Source organism: Mchenga conophoros, linkage group LG4 (genome assembly GCF_057382185.1).
Source record: "Mchenga conophoros isolate Kocher_MC1m ecotype Shallow Benthic linkage group LG4, M_conophoros_male_GT1.1, whole genome shotgun sequence".
Classification (NCBI taxonomy): Eukaryota; Metazoa; Chordata; class Actinopteri; order Cichliformes; family Cichlidae; genus Mchenga; species Mchenga conophoros.
The window spans coordinates 1,210,052-1,234,121 of NC_140529.1; the positions used below are offsets into that span (position 1 = coordinate 1,210,052).

Consider the following 24,070-nt stretch of genomic DNA (forward strand, 5'->3'; position numbering starts at 1 on the left):
AACTTAATTTAAATCTCTTCTTTCAGCCAATTGGAAACTGTCAATCACATGCTAGCTTTCTAAATTGCCACTCAGCCACCAAAACAAAAATGTTGTAAAAGGGCAGGGAGATGCAGAACTCAAGAGAAAAACTTTATTGCTCTGTTTCTTTTGAAGCTGATATAAAATTGTATCAAAAACTCACACAGATGCAAAAGATTTGGACGTTTTTGGAATTCTAGCAAGTGTGAAATGACTTGCTATTGTTGGGATTTCTGGTTTATATATTGGGGATTTTACCTTGCAATATAAGTCCTTTCATACAACACAATAAAACACAACAGAAATCAGAAGGTTTTTGTGATTTGGATTTTTATTTATTTATTCATTTTTTCTCTTCTTTTTTGGTCAGGTTAGTACGGTGGCCCTCAGAGGCCAAACGGACTGCAACTTTAGAAAACACCAGCGATAAGAAAAATGCTGTTTTGTTTTTCCTATTTCCGTTGTGTTTTGTGTGCTTTTGCAGCATTTTTCTTACTGCTGGTGTCCGTTTGGCCTCTCAGGGCCACCGTAGGGTTAGACATTTTGATTAATTTCATTGAAGTATACTTTAGTTTTATTGTTTTACTTTGATGCTATAATAGATGTTTATAAAATTCAGTTATATTTAAGATTATATAGCATCATGGCAAAACAACAGTCTCCTCAAGCTGCGTTATACTGTAAGGTGAAAACACTACAGAAAAATCCAGAAAACCCCAACAATCCAAAGATCCCCTTTGAGCAAGCACTGGGCGACAGTGGGGAGGAAAAACTCCCTTTAGGAAGAAACCTCCGGCAGAACCAGGCTCAAGAAGGGGCGGCCATCTGCTGCGACCGGTTGGGGGTGATGGAAAAAGAATAGAGGGAGACAAGATGAAGTATACTTCTAATGGCCTATTCCAATTGGTGGTAATACATCATAAGAATTGAGGAAAGGTGGTGTTGATGGAGACTCTGGGGAAGGCCTTCGTCTGCCAGGGTGTTTTGGAGCCACTTGAATAAATTTAGTTTGCACTGGAGGTGGACGAGGTTTAATCTGTGGAAAGATCTGAGACGGAGTCTCCCCATAACATCTCCCCATCACGCCTCTATGGACCAACGGTGCGAGCTTTTGTCCTTTCTGTTTTTCTAATTTAAGCTGGAGTTGAACGTCTTTCACTCTAGATTTTAGATGACCTATCTCTTTTTCTTCATTGCCAGCCTTTCTGATCATCTGGTTCACTGGTCCAATGAGCTCCTGTTTTTGTTTGAATAAAGCGTATTCGGAAGACTTTACCATATCATTGTACTGCTTTTTAAATGATTCCAGCTCCCGTGTTTTATCTAGTAAAGCTGCATCTAGATCCTTGCATCTGGTACGTAGACAGTTCAGCTGTTTTTCAAGAAACTCCTTCGTTGTTCCAACAAAGGGGATGCCTTCCACACCGTCTACGTATTTCTTTTTCAAGTTGAGGAATTTATCCCTAAATTCCACCTTTTCTTTTTCTCTGAAGTGACCTGCATGTGGAAATGCCTTTTCAAAGGACAAAACGCACTGGTACAATTCCTCTTGGAAGTGGCGCTTTTTCTTTTCCAGGCAATTCGTTTTGTGTGTGAATATTTCTGTTTGCTTTTTTGTGGCGCGCAGTTGCTCTTCCAGTGAGATCTTTTCAGCCAGTGCCTGATTGTGTGCCGTTTTTACTTTATGCCTGTCCACTGCTGTCTTTCTGTGTTCTTCCTTCTCTTTACTTAGGGCCTTTTTTATGTCTTCATTTTTCTTTTTCAGAGAATCATTTTCATCTTCGACCCCAGCCTTCATTTTCTTTTCAAAGGCCAGAGCCCTAATATTTCTCTGACATTTTTGTTTCATCTCCATTTGCTGGGCCGTTTTTTCGTTGATGGTCTTCCCCATTTGAGCTTTCTCATCTGTTAAATCTTTCACCGTTTTGCCTATTAATTTGTTTTGGTCCTGCAGCTTTGCATTATGCGTCAAAAGGCCCTCGATCCAAAACTTCGAGGATTTATGTTCCTCCTCACGTTCTTTGACTGCATTGATGCTCACACTTTTACCAATTTCCATTTTCTTCTCAAGCTTTGCAATATATTTATCATAAATGCCTATGACGATTTTTAACTTTGTTTCTGCAGCATATGCTTTGTCTGTGAGTTTTGATGTATTTTCGTCATAAAATTGCTGCATCCGATTTTTCTCCTCTTTGTGGCGTTTCACCAGTAAGTCGACGACTTGGCTGTTGTGAAACTGCTGACGCGCAACTTTTTCTTTTTCCGTTTCCAGCAATGCTTGCAGCACTTCAACATCTTCTTCATGTTTCCTATTAAGTTCAGCCAGTGTTTTCTCCGTCTCTGCGCGGAACTTTATGAGAGCTTCGTTGTCATCTTTTCTCGAGTCCAACCTGTCTGAGATACTGGTCCTGTCGTCCACAACAGAAGACAGCATCTCATTATTCTGCCAAAGTTCTTTGTTTTCTTTAGTTAGATCCTCGATCCGTTTGTTCTTGATTGTGTCCTGTTTTTTGAAGTAGTCAAGCTCAGTTTTAAGCTTTTCAACTTCATCAATCATTGGCTGCAGTCTTTGGTCGAACTGTCTGGCATATGTTTCTTTTTCTTTTTCACTTTTTTTAACCATTGCTTTCAAGAAATTAACATTTCTGTCTTTGTTAGGTTTCGAAGTCATTTCTGCTTTTTTATGTGCTGTATCACTCCAACAAAACGATAGCTCAATGAATTCCCTTTGACAGCTTTCCTCTATTTATAGACTTGAACATCAAAGGATGAAACGACTGTCACTATGACATCACCACGTTCTGTGACGTAATGTCATTAAACGGCACCACGTTCTGTGGTAATAGGGCTTTGGAGCGTGATGTCACGGGGGTGGGCGTGGAAAGGATTTTGGGGGTCTAAACAAAGTGTGTCTTTTTTTTTTTTAAACTTTATTTATCAAACAATGAGTATACAATATACGAACAGATGAAGTATACAAAACAACAGAACATGAACACAAAAAGCCAAGGGTAAAAGAAAAAGGTAACAATTATAAGAATACACGCAAAAATTCACATACATATATTGTTTTGAGAGCCTTTTTGTTGCTGGAGTCTGATATTGATTGTATGTACATTTCCACATCCTTAAAATAATGACAGAAATATGGTGTTTTGTTAGTAAACTTACATTTATGGATCAAAAATTTAGCTAAAAGTATTAAGAAATTTATCATAAAAAAATTTTTCTCATACTTCTTGGGGAACTTAAAGAAACAGAATAAAACATTTTCCCATCGTAAAGAAAACTCCCTTAAAATATGGACAATAACAAACCTGCTAAATTCCTTCCAGAATCTCTGTGTAAAAGAACAGTACCAAAAAAGATGTGTCACAGTTTCTGGATGATCCCCACAGAAAGTACAATTAGTATTTATATCCCTTTTAAATTTGACCATGTAGTGACTGGCTGGATAACATTTATGTAGAATTTTAAAAGAGACTTATTTCACCTTATTTACAATCAAATATTTATGGGGGACCACCCAGACTGTCTTCCACTTGATATCTGGAACATATCGGTTCCAATAAGATGTTATATATGGGAGAGAGACGATATCTTCTTGGAATAAACTACGTATTCTCTTATTGCTGTTACCAAGTTCCTATGAAAAGCAGATTTTTCCTATTGGTGACTCAGCTGGATCGGGGAGAGTGACTGAGGTAGATATTGAGCTGTCAGTGTTTTTATATAACATTAAAGTCCCTGAGGGTATGGCACCAAGCACCATTGAGAATTCCTGAACACTGATTGGAAAATTATATAGTGCAATAAAGTCGTTGTAAGTAAGTAGTTGTCCCTCTTTATTAACCAGCTGAGCCACCAATAGGATCCCATTTTGGAGCCAAGTTTCCAGGAAAAGTGATTTATTTTTCTATAAAATATCTCTGTTGTTCCAGATAAGGTATTTGTGAGGTGAGAAGTTGTGTTTATAAATGAGGGTCCACGCTAAGAGGACCTGCTTATGGAAGGATGAAAGCTTTACAGGGAGTTTCTCACCATTGTAATTACAATTTAAAATAAAATTAAAGCCACCAAAATGAGAGAAAATATAATATGGTATAAAGTTCCAGATAGAGGTAGTTTTTAAGAAAATGTTTAGCCCAATTAATTTTGAAAGTGTTATTTAAAGTAGAAAAGTCTAAGACGTTAAGCCCACCTGATTTGTACTTATTCATCACAACAGTTTTTCTAATATAATGCGTACGGTTTTTCCATATAAAATTAAAGAGCATACGGTCAATATCTTTACTAATTTTCTTATCCAGATGTAAGGAGAGAGCAGCATATGTTAATTGGGATATCCCTTCTGCTTTAGTAATTAACACTCTACCTTTCAAAGACAAGTCCCTTTGCAGCCACTGGTTGAACTTTTTTAGGGTTTTCTGTATAATTGGAGTGAAGTTTGAAGAGCATCTTGATTTTTGGTCTTTGGATATTAACAGTCCCAAGTATGTGACTTCTTGTTTAACAGAGATATTACAGATAGTATTTGCAGGGCAGTCTTTAATTGCTAGTAACTCACACTTTTTTAGATTTAGGCATAAACCAGAGGCCTCAGAGAAATCACTAATCACAGTAAGGGCTGCAGGGATTTGGTTTGCATTCTTCAAGAAGAGTGTGGTGTCATTGGCTAACTGGCTGATGACGAGCTCCTTATCAGCTATGGTGAGTCCTTGTACAACACTGTTTGAACTATTAGTTGCAAGAATTTGTGTACAAAGTAAAAATAAATATGGTGAAATAGGACATCCTTGGCGAATAGCACGTTTCAGGTCAAATCTCGGGGTGGAGCCGTTAATTATTTTAATAGAACTATTGCCATTGGCTTATCATTTTAACTGTAACACTGTTCAATCTCAACTTTGCACCTACCGTTTTCATCATTTATGTCACAAGCATTTGTAAGTGCAATTTGTTTGGAGGCACAATCGTCTAATTTTTGTGTGTGTGACAACATTTCTGCATCTCAAGAACGGTTTAGTTTGGACTACTTGCACAATTTTGCGCTTTAAACTGACCTGCAATTTCGTTTGACTAAAAACTTCACAGCAGACATTTGCCCAAATTTCTGGAAGCTTTCTGGGGTGAACACAGCCTCTCATCAGTTTAATATATGAAGTGCCAGATCTTTATTGCATGTCCACATCTCCACTCATGTGACTGAGGCCTGGTATCAGCTTGGCATCCTTTCATCTCTCTAGCCTTTTAGTTAATTATGCCTTACTAAAAACATGTACAACAGAGAGCACAATCTGTGATTAGGTATTGAAACAGCTGTTTACTCCCCAGATGTTTGTGTCCTCAAAGAAATTCCATTTTGATTTATGTGAATGTATTGTGCAGGTACTTTCTCTGCTTCGCCCTCATTGCTTGCTTTATCTGAGAACATAATCTGCCTTCTTTTAGCTTGGGGTAGGCCTCACTTTATGTTTTAAATTAAAAAGCTTGAAGACAAAGTGAACTCTGGACAAGCGTGCGGCCTACCTGAAGCCCAGGTGGGCTTGTTGATAATCACATTTTCACACTCATCTCGGGGCACATCCATGGTGTTCTGGTGCCAGCCTGTCCCCTCTGTTTTTGTGGGGGTTTTCCCCACATACGAAAATGGCCGCTTCTGCCTGGAGGGAGTTTTTTATTTTTGCTTTGCAGCTGCACAGGATCTGTTTTAAACACTTCTATTTTAGGCAATTTTATAATATTTTAGACGACAGCACATAAAACACTGTTTGCTTGGACTGAAAACTGACTCACAAACAGGTTAGAGGCTCCACCCATAGAAGACCTGCAGGGAAAGATTTAATTAAAGATGCATCAACAACTATAACAAAAAAAGAATCCTATTAGACATGATTTTAAAAAAACAAAACAGTTATAGTCCCTGTTTACAACACCACACAGGTTGGAAACTAATTCTTGCAAAAATAATGCTTTCTACACAATTGCCCCAAGGGATCAATAAACTATTCTGATTCTGAAAGTCCAGATCACAATCCACACAACGGTGTATTCTTGGTATCCTTGGGAAATGTGTTGGATAGGTCTCAAATGTGGCCGGAACTCACATCTACATCAGAAGTCACATGAGATGATAAACCGTACCTTGATTTGATTTATAAATCGGAGTGTTATGGTCAGACGAAGCAAAGATTGACCTGTTTGGCCACAATGACAAGAGGTAAGTTCAGGGCAGTAATGTTGAGTCTTTAAAACTTAGTAACAGTGTTAACCAGGGTGGTAGCATCAATAGCTACAAAAAGCATCTGGTTGAAGTACAACTTACTAAAGGACATTTAACCAAATATTACTGGGGGTGTATGTATATATTTGGGCCTATATATACTTTTGACCCTGTGTGGATTAGAGAAAATCCAAAATAAAGAAGTCTTTTTTTAAAAGTCATTAAAGATGTACGCTGTATAATCATCCCTTGAAAAAAACGTTACATTAAAATCGTTTATAATTATATTTATAAAGCACAAATTTTAACTTGCAACAGCCTTAGAGGTACATACGTTTGACCTCGTGTAACCTTGGATTAGAGAAAGTTCAAAACCAGTTCAAACTTGTTTACCTAATTTTTGTTCATTTTAAAGAAATTAAAAATGTGTGCTGTACAATCATTTCACCCAGGACAATTCAAAGAGATCATGAAATTAAAGTCCATAGTGAGTCCCTGTAAACTTCTGACCTCAGCTGTATTTATTCACACTCAGGATGTCTGCATGACTCTGAGTCAACTTCCTGTGTTTGTGATGCAATTTCCATTCTGAACTTCTGAAGGGCAGCACGGTGGCACGGTGGTTAGCACTGTTGCCGCACAGCAAGAATGTCCTGAGTTCAATTCCAACATCAGGCCGGGGTCTTTCTGTGTGGAGTTTGCATGTTCTCCCCGTGTCTGCGTGGGTTCCCTCCGGGTACTCCGGCTTCCTCCCACCGTCCAAAGACATGAAGCTTGTGGGGATAGGTTAATTGGATAACCCAAATTGTCACTAGGTGTGAATGTGCAAATGTATGTGAGTGCGAATGGTTGTTTGTCCTTGTGTGTTAGCCTTGCGACAGACTGGCGACCTGTCCAGGGTGTACCCCGCCTCTCGCCCTATGACAGCTGGGATAGGCTCCAGCACCCCCCGCGACCCTGAAAAGGATAAGCGGAAGTGAATGGATGGATGGATGGACTTCTGAAGAATATGAACCTGACAAATACCCTACAATTTGTAATAAATAATAAAAAATAAAGTAAACTAAGAATTTTTAAATAATTAAAAAGAAAAACTGAAATGAGATGTAGAGCACACTTCTAATGGATCATGTAGCAATGAAGAAGATAGCAGCTGATTAAATAGGCACTAGTGGTTTAAAAAGACCTCTAAATATAAATGTAAAGCATTAATATAGCAAATTATCAAATTATGAGCTTTACGAGAAATAATAGCTTATTTCCTTATTTGTTAATCATTTGAAAGAGCGCATTTTGTTAAGTGCATACTCCAGATCAGACGGTGGCGCTAAAGCGACCAAAAGCTGTTTTTCTAACCGTCAATAAAGACAAAACAGAAGGAAGAAGATCAGCTAAAAGAAGAGGAGACACATTGACACATTACTGCTGCTCTGCTCAGCAGCTCGGCTCAGGTGAGACCTGTAAAAAACAGAACTACAAACCAACACTTGTTAGTATTTGCTAGAGATGCTAGCTGTTGTTAGCTTTAGCCTCAGTAGCCGTTATTTTGACACTGCCTGCGCAGAACAAGCTAGTGCTAAACCCAGTGTGTGCATGTGCAAGGTGTTCACCTGGCATACTGAACTGTACTTTTTAACCATGCGAATATTAATGTGCTAAGTGATGCATGTATTTAGTTAACATTTGCTTAATAAGATTGTCCGAAGTCTGGTGATATCAAGTTATTGGTTGTTGCTAGCAGGTGGGGCTTAAGTGGTTAAGAAGATAAAGGAAGATCCATAACTCCTACTGTTCTTATTACAATGAATTACCATTTAATTCCCCCGCTTTTTTGGCTGTATGTGTGTTTATTATTGTCATGTTGGTAGTTGCATTCAGATGGACTTTAAAGGTACAGTAAATAATTTCTTATAAGGTATTTACTGATTATTTTTTACCTGCAGGTAGCTGGTGATTGCCAAGTAATGGAGCGTGTGATGGGAGGAGGAATGCTACCGGTGGTTTTAACCGGTTTGGGAGTCGTATTGTTGTACCGGATACTTGTACGTCTCAGAAAAGGGGCTTCAGTCCAAGGTGCTGTAGTGGTCATAACTGGGGCCAGCTCTGGACTCGGGAAAGGTCAGCCTCCATTCATTCATTTCAGCTTACATGTGCAAACTCTCTAAACCATACTGCTTTAGTGCTAGTAGGCTTTTATTTAGATAATGTGCAATCTCATTCTTCAGTGTTGTTGTGCAGATGCCAACATGTAGTTGTAGTTCTTTATCAGATTTGGACATTGTACTGCCCGTTGGTTGTCTCGGACCAGTCTGCGTGCGATCAATGGGAAATTAGGATTTAAACATATATACGTATACATGAATCATTTTGTCCCATTTCAGACACCAAACACTCTTTGATAAATTCCTGGTCAGAGAGTGGATTCCTGATTTTTGTAGGAAACCACATTACAAATTTGTCACTTCTATTTTGAACATGAATGCTATTTTTTTACTTTACAAACACATGTTTGTGAGCGAATGCATCTCCTCTGTAAGTGTGCCTGATCTTTTGTTTCTGAGAGTTTCTAGCCCCGAAAGATGTCAGCTGACCTTTAAAAACAGGAAAGATTGATACGGAGTGTAGAGTTTTTAACAGGACGTAGACTTCTCAATATTTAATTACTGAAGTCAGAGGTAAAGCCATGTGTTTAGTTTGTGGAGAGCAGAGTGCTCTGTTTATGGATTACAGATTGAATCCCCTTTGTGAGACTAAACAGAGAGAGAAAAGAGCTGGACTGTTGCTAGCAAATCTGCGAAAAGCAACAGGACTTTTCACTAAGCCTCACACATCCAGGGATGGAGCAGGCAAGACCAGCTTTGTGATTTCAAACAAGCCATCCTCTGAGGAGTTTATCAAAGAGTGCTTGGTGGCTGTGGATGACAGTTGTGATGACCCAGCCCTGTTAATGAATTTTTTACATGGGACAACGAAAAGAGTTTAGCAGCCACAGGCTCAGTAAAAGGGACTACCAAGGTTTGTTTGTTTGTAAACAACTTACACCTGTCAAAATCTGACAGGGAAAAATGTGGGACTTTTAAAGCAGATGCAAGATAAAGTGACTGAAATGAAGCCAGAAGTAAAATTGCTTTTTTTTCCCGCTGAATCGTACAGCAGAAGGTGTTGTGCAAGTCAGTGAACCATGCTGTTGGTGTTGTAACTAAAACCGTTAACTTCAGTTTGTTGCACTGTTGATTCACTGGATGCACTTGTAGAAACTCAAGACGGACTAGATTCCTGTAGCTGAGCAAGAAAAAATAATTAAAAATAGCAATAGCACTTATTTTAAAATAAAGTTAAGTCTTTTAAATTTTGCAAAAATATGGACATTTTGTGCACAATTGTTTTGGGGAATGTTTATTATATCATGATAAAAATGTTAGCAGTTTTCTTCTATGCTTATTTCAGTTTTATAAAGTGCTCCTGGTAAGAATTAAAGAGATACTGAGCAGATTTGAGTTCAGCTTAGTGGTGTGGCTCTCTGCACCCACCCCTGTTTTATGCTCACTAATCTACAACGAGAATTCTGCATTGTAGAGTCTGCGCGGGTCTTCCACGCTGCAGGTGCACGGCTTGTGTGGACGTGACGCAGCTCGCCTGCAGCAGGTGGTCCAAGAACTAACAGCGAGTTCAGCAAACACACAGAAACTGGTATGTATATACACACAAAGGAGTAACACAATAAAGTCTGGTCTGTCTGAACTATAGCTTAGCCTCTAAGGATCCATTTGTAAAGAGTCGTTTTGTTTCGCTTTGGTTATCCACCAGATTCACACTCCCTGTACTGTTGTCTTCGACCTGGCTAAAACAGACACGGTGGAGAGAGCTGCAGAAGAGATCCTGAAATGTTACGGACAAGTGGACATCCTCATTAATAATGCTGGAATCAGTTACCGTGGCAATATACTAGAGACTCACATTTCAGTTCAGCGGGATGTTATGGAGACAAATTACTTCGGGCCCGTTGCTCTTACACAAGGTTTGTTTAATCTTGTTGGTTTCAGCGTACGGGATGTTTTCATTTATTTTGGCTTGTGGTTGAAAGAGCCGAGCTAAATGTGAAGTTAATAAGTCATTTATGTAGAGATTTGGGTGAAGATTATCATGAATATGAGTCAGCCCTCTCTCTTTCATTTCTTTCCTCTCTCCACAGCTCTCCTGCCTTCCATGGTTCGCCGGCACAGCGGCCATATTGTAGTGATTAGCAGCGTCCAGGGGAAGATAGCCATTCCTTACCGGTCAGCCTGTAAGTCGTCTTTGATTAATGCAAACAAACACAACATGAGTTTGCCAGCAGGAGGAGGGTAACTAAAGCAAGCCTCTGATTTGTCTCATGCTGGTCAGATGCTGCGTCCAAGCACGCCACCCAGGCCTACTTCGACTGCTTGCGGGCAGAGATGGAGCGCTACGGGATCCCAGTGACTGTGATCAGCCCCGGGTACATCTGAACCAACCTGTCGATCAATGCTGTCACAGGAGATGGATCCAAGTATGGAGGTGAGGCAGTGAGAGGATGGAACAAAAGAGTAACAGTAGCAAAAGCAGCATTTTTAAGAGTCAGCTGGTAACAGGTGATAAATCTCAGAGTTATTAAGGTGGTGTTGGAATGTGTGTGGATCTTTGATGCCAGCTGGGATTTTGTGTTTTCTTACTGATTTTTTTTTTTGACTACATAAGGAAAAGACTACAAGCCAAATGGATTTTTATAACTAAATAATAAAAGTAAGAAGCAACATAACCAGAGTAATTTATAAGTTATTGTAGGGTCTTTCTTACCTTACATTAAAAAGCACCTCGAGGCAACTGCTGTTGTGATTTGGTACTATATAAATAAAAGTAATTTGAATTAATTGAAGTAATCTGTACTCTCTTGTATCAATGATGCAACATGTCTCTTGTCTTTGCAACTACCGCTCAGTGTTGGACAGAACTACAGCTACGGGCTGGGACCCCAGGGACGTGGCGTGGGAAGTCCTAAAGGCTGTTCGTCAGCAAAGTAAAGACGTGGTTTTGGCCGGCCCTCTGCCCACTGCTGCAGTATACCTCCGCACACTCTGGCCTGCACTTTTCTTCAAGCTCATGTCCTCGCGCGCTCGAAAGGAGCAAAAACCTAAGGATAAGTGATGTTCGAGCTGGTGAGGTCTAGGACCTGAAATAAGCAAGACTTTGGAGGAAATGAGGAGATCTGTTTTATAACATCTGGGACAGAGCTGGAGTGGGTTTTTGTACTATTCATTGTTTAATGTCTAATTTACATGTTGATATTGTCTGTCATGTCTGAGAAACTTTTACCCTTCCCACCCAAAAACAACAAAAATTGTTGGCAAAAGCCTGCAGTATCACATTTTGCAGGCTGGTGAGAAGAGATGGTTTAATTTGAACTCCATAATTTGGGACTCCTGATGCAAACAGAACAGCTTAAATAAACCAAACTGTGGTAAAGGAATCATGTCTGATGTTTTGGCAGAATGTCTACCCACAACTGTGTCACTTACTCTCCTTTAAAATATCTACTGTGGTTACAAAGTCAACGTTTGCCAACAATTTCTCATTGAAAAATGGTGCAGCACCCGACCTGTTTCTGGGTCATATTTTCCATGCAGTATGCAGAGCACATCACTGAAAATGAGTCACTTCAGCACACGTACGTGCAGTCGAGTTTTTGTTTCCGGCTAATATTCTTTGTCACTTTAAAGTGTCGTCTGGATTGGAGCATGATTGTACTTTTATTGGGAGCAGCGAGGAATTCAGTGTGGAGTCTGTGCGGATAAACCACTCATCCATCTCTGGAGAAGCTGACAAACCTGTCAGAAACAAGCCCAAGGCCAAAGACCGAACTTTGTACAAGCTTGCATATGAACTGCTGTGTATCCCCCAAACACAGTGAATACAAGAAAACAGGCAGGTTTTTATAACTATCTTTATGCACAGAATAAAACACCTTTTACAAACTGAAAACAGTATTTTTTTTTCCTCCTTTCTTGGATGTCACCTTAAATTAAAACAGAAAAAACACTTGTCTCAGAAATATTAACAATAAATAGTCCAAATAATGATTTACATTATGTTACAAAAGCGCAGTGAATACTGGAATTTCCATTTGTACAAATACATCCTTCAATAGGATTCCTTATTAAGAATCATCTAGTGTGACAAGATCAAGCGTTTCCAAATGTTCACAAACTAACACCACAGGAGCGCTTACATTTGTTAGATCGTCTTACAATCTCGTTTGTGGAATGACAAAGAGGTCTAACAGTTTACACCAAACGGGTTCACACAGCTGCATAGAGATGATGCTGGTTGATCAAATTAAATGTGAAGGCAATGAGTCTGTACTGCATGAAAAATTCAGAGAAACGATGTCTGCTTCTGTAACATGCAAGAGCCACTCTTTAGTCATAGTGTTTTGTTAGCATCCACTAGTCAGAGGAAAGTAATTTGGGGGCATATAATAAAAAACAAAAATTAAAATAAATGGAGTCAACTATGGCTTTAGTGTTTCATTAAATTAACCGCTCGCTCTTATGGAGTGTATTTCTACTGGGAACTCAATAGTAGCCAGGACATTCATAATTCTAGTTTGTCAAACAAAATGAATGTGTGGCTGCAGCCAGCTCATTTGTTTGAACTAATTAGGACGGCAAGAAAGCAACAGAACTAAGGAAAGTAAATGAGCAACATTGTTAGATTTCCTTGTAATCGATGGCGTCGGCAAGAGAGCGCCCACCTGTTGTGTCAGCGTTACTGAAAACGACAGCAAAAGTAAACAAAGACACGCCCTCCTTGCTGTTGATCTGGAAGCTTCAGGTCTGGATAGGTCACCTTTTAAAACAGCGCAAGCCTGAATGTATGTTAACAGACAGGCACGCATCAGAGTGCTGCCGCTCACGCGCATCTTTTTGAGTTGTTCATCTCCCTTCATTAAAACCTTCCTGTGCAATTCACGCTCACATCTACAATACAGGAGGGAAATTCTCCCTATTGCAGCTTGCGAATGAGGAGCTGGGAAAGCGCCGAGTCAAAGGAAACGTTTTAATGTGAACGTTCCTCAAGGCTTTCATTCAGACGCAACAACCATGAAGAACAGTACATTACGCACATTATGCTGTTTGTGGCTATAAGCACTGTCAGCACAGACTCTTTAAAACATTCTGATTCAGTCTCCAAATACCACACGTGTGAAGAGGGCTTAAATATCTAAAAAGGTATTCCTGTTTATGCAACAAAATCCAATATTTGAACTTGCATCTCTGCACACAAAACTAATGAGAAATGAATGCAACAATAAAATAATTCCAATAACATTTTCAGCATCTGTGGAGCTACCCAAGTGGAGTCAACCAACAAGCTGCCATTTTTTATTTGTATTTGTTTGTTTTTTTTGTTTTGTTTTGTTTGTTTGTTTTTTTTTAAATGTGGGTTTGAGAAATGAAGAACCCGATTCCAAACACGTGTGACTACAACACAATCTGTAACACCTGAACTCATAAGAGATGAGGAACAAAAAGAAAAGAAAAAAGGAGGCCAACAGGAAAAATGAACTTCTACACATCACTTTGTTTTGTTCCACTTTTGCTACTGAACTATGCCAAGTATCTCTTTCTCACCGACATTACTTTTAATAAAAATCACAGTCCAGTGGCTGTTTGCCACCAGCTGATGATCTGAACTGCACATTTTGAGCGGTCAGCCTTACAGCCTTTAATACACACGCACACACAGATACATTCATGCACTCACACACCGAGAGCAGGAAGAGACATGAAAGATCAGATATTTTGTTCGGATATGGCATAGTATTTTCCTGTACATGAGGTTGTATCTTTGTAAACTCATTTGTTTTATCTAAAGTGTTTGTATTTAAAGGGAATTGTTCCTTAGAGAACAGTTCAGTGAAACCAACGCAACTCGCTTTTGAACAATGGTCACGGTTGACCACCTATTATTGCACTTTTACAAACAGGCCATGGATGGCTTTGAGGGGGGATGGGGTTGGCCTTTCTCCCCAGTCTTCTTTCTCCAAACAGGGAGAAGACAGAGAGGAAACCTCTCCTCTCCTCACTTACAGTACCTCTTGTCACCAACAACATGATGCTCTAGGTGAGCAAAGTTCTGCCTTGGTCTCTTTTTAGGAATGGCCTGCTTATCGACAGGTGTGAGAACCAGACGTGGTAAAAGTTGGGGTAATTTGCAGCTGCTGGCTGCAAATCGGTTTTGAATTTCTAGCAGTAGTCACTGCTTCCAAGTGTGGGCCCAGAAGTTTGTGTCTCTCTCTCCTGGAACTGTGGAAATGCCTGGAACTGGCTGTAGATTAGAGGTACAGATGACCATGGCTTGGTGGAGTCTTCCTCAGGGAGGTGGAATGGAGGGCTCAGTTACGGCGAGCTCCTGAGCCAGATCATTGAAGCGAGCGATGTAGTCTATGCTGCTCTCACTCATCATACAAGCAAGCTGAGAATCCATCTGCAAGCAACACCAAAGAGCTTTCAGACTGACAACAAGGGCAAATCCAAGAAGGAGAAAAAACCCCCAAAAAACAAGATTTTTCCAGACATCCCTCGAACAGTTTCATACTTTAGGTCAAGAGTGCAGGGGGGGAAAAGTTCATCACATCAATATCTGTCAATGAAATTAAATTATTTACTGAAAAAGCAGATGTGTTAGTCCAAACACAGGAGGCAACAGTCACCGGGCTCTATTCACCTCCCAGGCAGGTTTGGGCCCCATCCCAGGAAACAGGTTTAAGCTAACAAGTCTGCGTTTGTTAACCCTGAGATGAATCACTTAACACAATCTGAACTAAACCTGCTCACTGGCAGGTTATCTTTAACAAACTTAGAGCTTCTCTCTGCCTCATCCCCTCCTGCCACACCTGAACCAGCTAACTGACACTCCCGATTCATTTCTTCATAAAGTCGCTATCAAAGCACGCAAGAGAGCGAGAGAGAGCACTAAAAATGGAAACGTGTTCACAGACTGAGATTCAGATATTAAATGCTGTCAGCATTTCAAAAGGTATGGTGTCTGAATCTCAGGGTGTGACTCAACAAGTTTTTCATTAAAAATCACCTAAAATTTGGTGGATCAGCCCAGAAGCTGATCTATCCAAAAGGTACCATGTGGTCCCTAACACAACCGGCTCTGGGTCAGAGTCCACTTGCACAGCAGGACAGATCCAAAAAGGGATAAGAACCACATTTTCAGAGTGGATATAAATGCAGGTTATTTTTAAAATGGGAAGTGATGTTTTTACATTTACATTTTAGAGACTAATTAATAACATATAACATGTTGGTTGCTGAGATTCAGACTGTGTTGTGTTTGTGGCAAGTGTTGCTTCTCAGTCACAACTTTCTTTCATTTAATCAACAAGCATTTACTTACCTCTGCCACATCAGGAAGGCCACGGGATTGAATCATGAGAATCATGAGAATTGCAGTCCAGGAGGCTAGGACCGAGTAGAGCTGTGCCACTGGAGGGGCCAGTGGGGGTTAGGGTGGTCCGTCTGCCCTTATCAGGAGAGACCATGCTGGCTGCAAGGAAAATAAGAGCAAAAGACTGAGTAAATGGCCTTTCATCATACAGCTGTGTTAGTAATATTGGGGATTTTACAAACAAATCTTTGTAAATGTTGACTGCACGTGCTGCTGTATGCAGCATTTTTAGTGGGAAGTAATGATAAAAATACATCCACTTAATATTCTGTTCTTCTTGGCCTAAAATGTAACTTCTGGCACACTCTTGAGAAAGGAAGCAAAAAAACTCTTACAAAGGAGGCATCCCAGTGTGGAGTCAGACGAGTCGCTGGGGTACCACTGAGGGTCGTGGCTGGGTGAAGGGATCCAGCCTCTGGATGGGCTGAGCGAGGGAGACGAGGCCAGCAGTTTGGAGCCGTCGCTGTTGCCCAGCTTGGCTGGAGAGAGAGCAGCCTCCTCACCTGCAGTGCAGCAGGCAAACAGAAATGAGATATCAGCGATTAAACTCAGCAGGCTCAGATGTTTAGCTGCTTGGATGTCAACGTGCACTCTTTTCCACAACCTGCAGAGGAATTAATGCTGTGGAGCCACAAAGCTGACCTCAGTGGTAATTACAAAACCTTTCTAACCTACTCTCACTTTCCATTTCACTAAACAAACATCATCAAGCTTTATTTAGCAGTTTCTTGTCAATATGGCTCGGGTAAGACGTCTGCACGTGCACGCACCGTAATGTGTGGAGTTGATGGCAAGCTCGATGATGGAGTCGCTGATCTGCGTTTGAGGTTCTCCGGGGGTTAGAGCCTCTTCAGGAGGGCCTGGGAGTGAGATATCAAGGAGCGAGGCAACGCTCGGGGGAGAGAGGAGTGAGTCTCCCCCGCCGGTGACTCCAGGAGACGGAGGTGGTACGCCATTCTATGGAAAGAGCGATTTAACTTAGCACATCACATTTTTTTAAACCATTTATTCAAGCATAGCTGACAATTTTCTTTACCAAATGGTGATCAGCTACGACTGGAAAACAAATGAGGTTACGCAGACTCACTGCCTTTAACTAAGCCAAGTGTTCCCTCACAAAGGTCCACTGTGAGCAAGGAAACGCTCTGATGGCGATACAAACAGCTTTATTTATCCCATCAGGGCAAACTGTTTGGAGCAGCTTGTTTTTAAACCGTAACAGACAAATAAACAGGTGATCATGAATATGACAACTGTATGCAAGAATAATGTCTACAAAGAAAATCTATAAAAATTACTAAATCATTTGTGAAGTCTTGTACGACAGATGCACAGTAAAAAGAAAAACATTATGCAAAACCTGGCCTACACCGCACAGATAAACAGAAAATCATTAGAGTGAGCAATAACTTTCATTAAAGTAAGATAAATCAAAAACTGACCGTTTTAAATGTAACACTCCAAGATGGTAATGGGCAATAGCATTTATTCTAATGCCACAGGCAAGGAGGAGACATCAAATGAAGGAGGGTTCTAGTCCGTGTGTGTGTGTGTGTGTGTGTGTGTGTGTGTGTGTGTGTGTGTGTGTGTGTGTGTGTGTGTGTGTGTGTGTGTCTGTCTCTGACCTCTGGAACATTTTGCTGGTGGAGTTGAGAGTCTGGCTCAGCATCAGCAATGGGAGTGGTGGCGAGAAGAGCGCTGTTATCCACAGTGGAAGAATCCACCTCCCGACAGGGACTGCCTGGGATGATGCCTGCAGACTTAGCTGCCAGGTCAATGGCACCTGAAAGTATTAACAGTTCAGGCAAACGAGAGATTTGTCATATCACTCCTGATAAGCATCAACAGCAACAGCATGTGAAGAGCAGAGCAGGAAGAAAAAAAAAAAAAAAGGATGGTCCAAGGTCTTCTGGAAAAATGTTTTTGCTTCTGTCGTCTGCACAGAAATACTGTCTGTCACTGACCTTCTCAGAGTTCTAGATTTTGACACAGGAATCTTACACAAATACAACTTGGACCTTAAATATGTTTTTAAGCAATTTTATAAAATATGTCTGTGAAGGTTCTCAGTCATCCAGGTCATCGTAGTCAAAGGAGCTTACAAAGAAAAGCATCTGGACTTCTTTAAGTTACTTGAAGACGTTTCACCTCTCATCCGAGAAGCTTCTTCAGTTCTAAGGTCAAATGGTGGGGAGTCCCAGATTTAAACCTAGTGGGAGTATCCCCCCACAGAGGGACAAAAGGACCCCTGATGATCCTCTAATCGCCTGAGCCAAGGTGTGAAACTGGGTGCTTATAAAAGCAAAGTTGTTGACCCCATAAAAACAACAATATGTAATTTTTTTGCAGTATATTTGGTGTAGAGTTTATCAATATTTCAATAAAACAGAAAAATGTAGTAGATAACAGAAGAAGTCCATACTAGAGAGCTGGCTGGCCCCCGCAGAGCTGGATGTTGCTGGGGTTGTTTTAGTTTGGACAGAGCGAGAGGAAGGAGCTAGTCGGGGATGGATCGGCCGGAAAGATCCAGTTCCTGAAGGAAGAAACAGGAAGTGAGAGAGCAGACAATTACCAGAGGGTCTTGCTGAGAAAGAGAAATCGTTTTTAGCTGTGATTTCATTAATGCATACTGTAAAACTACGCCCTAAACATTTCCAGCCTCAGCTGACGACATATTCTATCGTTCTGTCCTGCCATCTGAGGAGTACCTGTGGCAGAGGAGTTGGAGAGGATGGAGAAGGAGCAGACGTGTTGAGGAGTGTCTCCTGTAGTTCTGGGCAGCAGTGTTCGCTGTGAACGAGAAAGAAGTGGCCAAACAAAAACACACTTAGGAAAACCCGCCTTCCACCCAACCAAGCCCAGAACTGATGAATGGATAATGATCTTGCTCTCACCTGAACTACAAGTGGTTTGCGAAGTTGTCTGTTCCGAGGTTTTCTCTGTCTAGAAAGGAAAAGATCTGACTGCATCTGTGAGAAAAAGAAAAGAAAAAAGCACATATTAATGCTCGTTAATACATGAATTATGTCTCTGTACAGTTGGCATAAACAAAAAATGATGCATTATTCTGGCTTACACTGATCGAGTCGAGCTGCTGTCTGAAGGCTAGCTCTGCCTCTTTGTTAGGGGAGAACATTCGGTTGTGCCGTGAGCTGTTGGGTGGCAGCGTGGTGGGTACTGCGAACACGCTGCTTTCTGATTCGCCAACTGCAGTAGAACCCAGCAGAGAGCGGGTAAGGTTGCGCCCACCTGAACAGGATTGAAACAGATGTGGTGCCACATCAGGAAAGGCAGCTATTTGAAGACAACTTCTAAAGAGGAAGCATCGGTGCTGCATAATTACTTCTCGCTGTTTAATAACTACAGCACTGTAAGTACAGAAAAGACTTTATCACAAAAGCCAGCAGGAGAGAGACATAAATACCTCCAGCACTTGGCAGCTGTAACTTGGGCATGCGCAAAGACGCCTGCGGCCGCCCACAGCTGGGGCTACGGGCGCCTGCAACAGGACCCTTCGCCGGAGGTGTGAGGACCTGGTTTTGCTCCTCCTGATAGGTCTTGAGGGGTGATGTGGCTGTGGAGCACAGCTCTGGAGCCTGAAGGAAAAGACACATGATATGCTCCTATCTCGAAATAGCACTTTCATTGAAAAAGACAAAAAAAAACCAAACAAAAAAAAAAACCTGTGGTGTTCATAGTACATAACCAGTAACATGTTTTTCATCAGCTGGCTTTGTACGGAATATAAACTCTTCACACTGCTGCATCTTAAAAATGTTTAATTTTAAGCCTTAATGCCACTGATAATTACACATTTTTCATCTTTTCAACTTGTAATTTAAACAACACACCAGGCCACAATCTTGGAAGACAGAAAAGGGAAAACTTACCAGAGGTTTGGGGTTGACTTCAGTGGAAACCAGCTTGAGTAAGCAGCGCAAAACTCGATTTGTCCTGTCGGGCTTTGGCTGCACTGAGGCTTGTCCCTCTTCTGAGTTGCTGGGTGGAGCTGTGACCGGCTGCCACTCGTACTCCAGCTGCAGCTTGCCTGGCTTCCCAAACGTCAGGTACAGCTCGGCCAGGGTGACGTTCTCTGCGTCACGGGCGCTCCAGCCTTCCTCTCTGATCTGCTCAACGACCCGTTCTTTGGTCGCTGGTGGGGAAGCTTGCGACACGGCTTCGTCTGAGCCAGTCACTGGAGGTTTGACTGAAGGAGGCTGATTTGCCTCCGAGGAAGACGCGCTGGTGCTCTGCTCCTCTTTGTACTGCTCAGCGGAGCCATCGGCACCACTACATGACCTGTCCGTGCTTCTGGTCATGGCTAAACCACCACTGACCTCAACGCCAGTGCAGGCCTTTCCTGGATCAGAAGATCCCATCCCATCTCCCTCTTCTCTGACAGTCAGCTGAGAGGAAACTGGGACACAAGGGGACTGAAGTCTCTTCTCCTCTACCTTTGCAGAACTGTCTGCTGATGGATCAGGGTTGGGGGTTTCAGTTCGACGAGCATCACCCGTTATAGTCAGTGAAGCACCAGCAACAGCAGCGCTTCCCCGCCCAGATTTGCTGCCAGTTCGAGGTTGTGGAGCTGCATGGATGCCCAGGATCTGGGCAGCTGGCAACTCCTTGGCATTAGGTCGGCTCTTGCCACTCTCGATCCAATGGACAGTGCAGGACGCTTTGGAGTGAACCACACGTGCCACCCCAGGCAGTGTAGTCAATGTGCAGCTCTCAGCTGGAAAAAGAAAAAGTTCTTCCTTCTGAGTTATGCTGGGAGAGGCTGTGCTGGTCTGGTTGCCTTCTAGAGCCTCTCTCTCCATGAGACTCTTAAGCTGAGTTTTCAAAGTTAAGGACCAGTTTATATTCGACACAAGCTGGTACAGTGGGGCAAAAAAGTATTTAGTCAGCCACCGATTGTGCAAGTTCCCCCACTTAAAATGATGACAGAGGTCAGTAATTTGCACCAGAGGTACACTTCAACTGTGAGAGACAGAATGTGGAAAAAAAAAAAATCCATGAATTCACATGGTAGGATTTGTAAAGAATTTATTTGTAAATCAGGGTGGAAAATAAGTATTTGGTCACCTCAAACAAGGAAAATCTCTGGCTCTCACAGACCTGTAACGTCTTCTGTAAGACGCTTTTCTGTCCCCCCACTCGTTACCTGTATGAATGGCACCTGTTTGAACTCATCTGTATAAAAGACACCTGTCCACAGCCTCAAACAGTCAGACTCCAAACTCCGCTATGGCCAAGACCAAAGAGCTTTCGAAGGACACCAGGAAAAGTATTGTAGACCTGCACCAGACTGGGAAGAGTGAATCTACAATAGGCAAGCAGCTTGGTGTGAAAAAATCAACTGTGGGAGCAATCATCAGAAAATGGAAGACATACAAGACCACTGATAATCTCCCTCGATCTGGGGCTCCACGCAAGATCTCATCCCGTGGGGTCAAAATGATCATGAGAACGGTGAGCAAAGATCCCAGAACCACACGGGGGGACCTGGTGAATGACCTGCAGAGAGCTGGGACCAAAGTAACAAAGGTCACCATCAGTAACACACTACAACGGCAGGGAATCAAATCCCGCAGTGCCAGACGTGGTCCGCTGCTGAAGCCAGTGCATGTCCAGGCCCGTCTGAAGTTTGCCAGAGAGCACATGGATGATACAGCAGAGGATTGGGAGAATGTCATGTGGTCAGATGAAACCAAAGTAGAACTTTTTGGTATAAACTCAACTCGTCGTGTTTGGAGGAAGAAGAATACTGAGTTGCATCCCAAGAACACCATACCTACTGTGAAGCATGGGGGTGGAAACATCATGCTATGGGGCTGTTTTTCTGCCAAGGGGACAGGACGACTGATCCGTGTTAAGGACAGAATGAATGGGGCCATGTATCGTGAGATTTTGAGCCAAAACCTCCTTCCATCAGTGAGAACTTTGAAGATGAAACGAGGCTGGGTCTTCCAACATGACAATGATCCAAAACACACCGCCCGGGCAACAAAGGAGTGGCTCCGTAAGAAGCATTTGAAAGTCCTGGAGTGGCCTAGCCAGTCTCCAGACCTCAACCCCATAGAAAATCTGTGGCGGGAGTTGAAAGTCCGTGTTGCTCGGCGACAGCCCCAAAACATCACTGCTCTCGAGAAGATCTGCATGGAGGAATGGGCCAAAATACCAGCTACTGTGTGTGCAAACCTGGTAAAGACCTATAGTAAACGTTTGACCTCTGTTATTGCCAACAAAGGTTATGTTACAAAGTATTGAGTTGTATTTTTGTTATTGACCAAATACTTATTTTCCACCCTGATTTACGAATAAATTCTTTACAAATCCTACCATGTGGATTCATGGATTTTTTTTTTTTCCACATTCTGTCTCTCACAGTTGAAGTGTACCTCTGGTACAAATTACTGACCTCTGTCATCATTTTAGGTGGGGGAACTTGCACAATCGGTGGCTGACTAAATACTTTTTTGCCCCACTGTATATGCCCCAGAAAGCAGCATGTTAGAGCAGTACATTTCTAATATGTACACTAGGAATGAAAAACACTCTGAAGAGTTTTGCATACATATTGCACTGTAATGTTTTTTTTTAAAAAGGATACAATCCACTGGTCATGATAAGCCCACTTCTGTTTCAGATACTCTATGAGGCTGGAAACTTTCCTGTGGAGCTCCACCACCATCCTGAGAAAACAGAAAAAACATTTGATGTCAACTTTGCAAAATACAACACTACCAGGTCGAATACGTCTGACATAAACTACTTCTACATTTTACACTTAGACTACTGTGGATCAAATTTAATAGAGTTTTCTAAAACCGAAATAATCCTGTGTGGGAAAAATCAAAACGCCAACTACGTGCTCCAAAAATAACTAAAATAAAACAGAAATGTTCATTAATGTATAGTTTTACTATATTTGTTTTGTCACGTTTGCAAACAAATGCATACTGACATTGCTGTAATTCAGCCATTTTCACAAAGTCTTTACCCTTCTTCAACCTACCCATGATAAATAACCCTTATTATCATAATAATTAAACAAAAAAACAAAAAAAAAACCCTAACACTGAAACCAGTAAAAACGAAACTGAACCTCAAAAGAAGCAAACCCAGTCTGAACACTAACTGAAAACTGAACTGAGAACAAAAATTAAAAATGAAAGAAATAGAGTTTAAACTTTGAACAGCATCATGTCTGAGGGTGTTTACACTTTTCAAATTTCACGAGTTAGCTTAAAAAAAAACACATATACACACATATTTAATTTGCACAAAAAAAAAAAAAAAAAAAAAAAAGAGCTGACCCAGAAAACGGTGGAAAACATGCAAACCATCAAACTGAAATAAGCAGTCTGAAGCCAAGAAGAGGTTCTTAAATTAGCTCAGGCTTTGTTGCATCACCATGGCTTGAACTAATAAAATAAATAAATAAAATAATAATAGAAAATGAATTAATGAAGGTATGACATCTCTCCGACTCTTGGATGTTATGCTTTTGAAAATATATTGTGGTTCTTATCCATGTCAGACCTGAGGCGAGGGTTGTGGGCAAGACTCTGAACTCGGGCCCAGGAGTGGTTACTGCGTGGCTGGAGCTCCACTGCCACCTTCAAGGGCAGACGCACCGGCTTCTGGTCCTCTTCATCACTCACTCCTGCAGGACACAAAATTACAGATTCAGCCACTATAAGAAAAGCCCAAAACCTATAAACTCAACTATGCTCTCTCACTTAATCAACCACGACAAAATGAAAAGGCAGCCATCAATCTCGGTGGGATCCATTCACAGATTTACATACAACAATGACAAGAGACAGTCTTTTTCTACCCTTGATGAAAGCAAATATTTTCAGTAAGTGTGATGAGTGGGTGTTATTGAGCAGAGGGGTTGATGACAGCTGGTCAGAACAGTCATCTCCTTCATCCTCCTCACTTTGCACCCAAAGTTACCATGGAAACACCACCAGCCCACTTGATGCCATGGTTTTTGTAAAAAAGCCCCGCCCCCGTGAACCCCCCAGTCTCACCATCAGTGAGGTTTTCAGTGCTTGTTCTGTAACGCGTGTGCTGGGTTTCTGCAGGCTCATACTCACCATCTGGATCACAAAGTTTCTTCAACGCTCGGCACATTGGAGCTTTGATCCGCAGGTTCCTCCCCTTAGAGCGCACGGTGGTGGCCCTGGTGGAACAGAAGAATCTTTATTCATATATGTTGTAAGCTCTAAACCTTGCCGTGCCACAGAGAAAGCATCTGACTACATACTGTCAACTCAGCCCTCAGATTTGTTTTTCATACTAGCAAAGTGCTAATCTGTATCTTTCCAAATGTGA

The 24,070-nt window shown here is 41.5% G+C and overlaps 2 pseudogenes; one reads left to right on the top strand and one right to left on the bottom strand.

Moving 5' to 3' along the window:
- The first annotated feature begins 7,983 nt into the window (after nt 1-7,983).
- On the top strand, nt 7,984-12,244 carry LOC146575222 (peroxisomal reductase activating PPAR-gamma-like; annotated as a pseudogene).
- Nucleotides 12,193-24,070, bottom strand: part of LOC146575223 (protein cramped-like) — a 36,196-nt pseudogene continuing 24,318 nt past the window's right edge.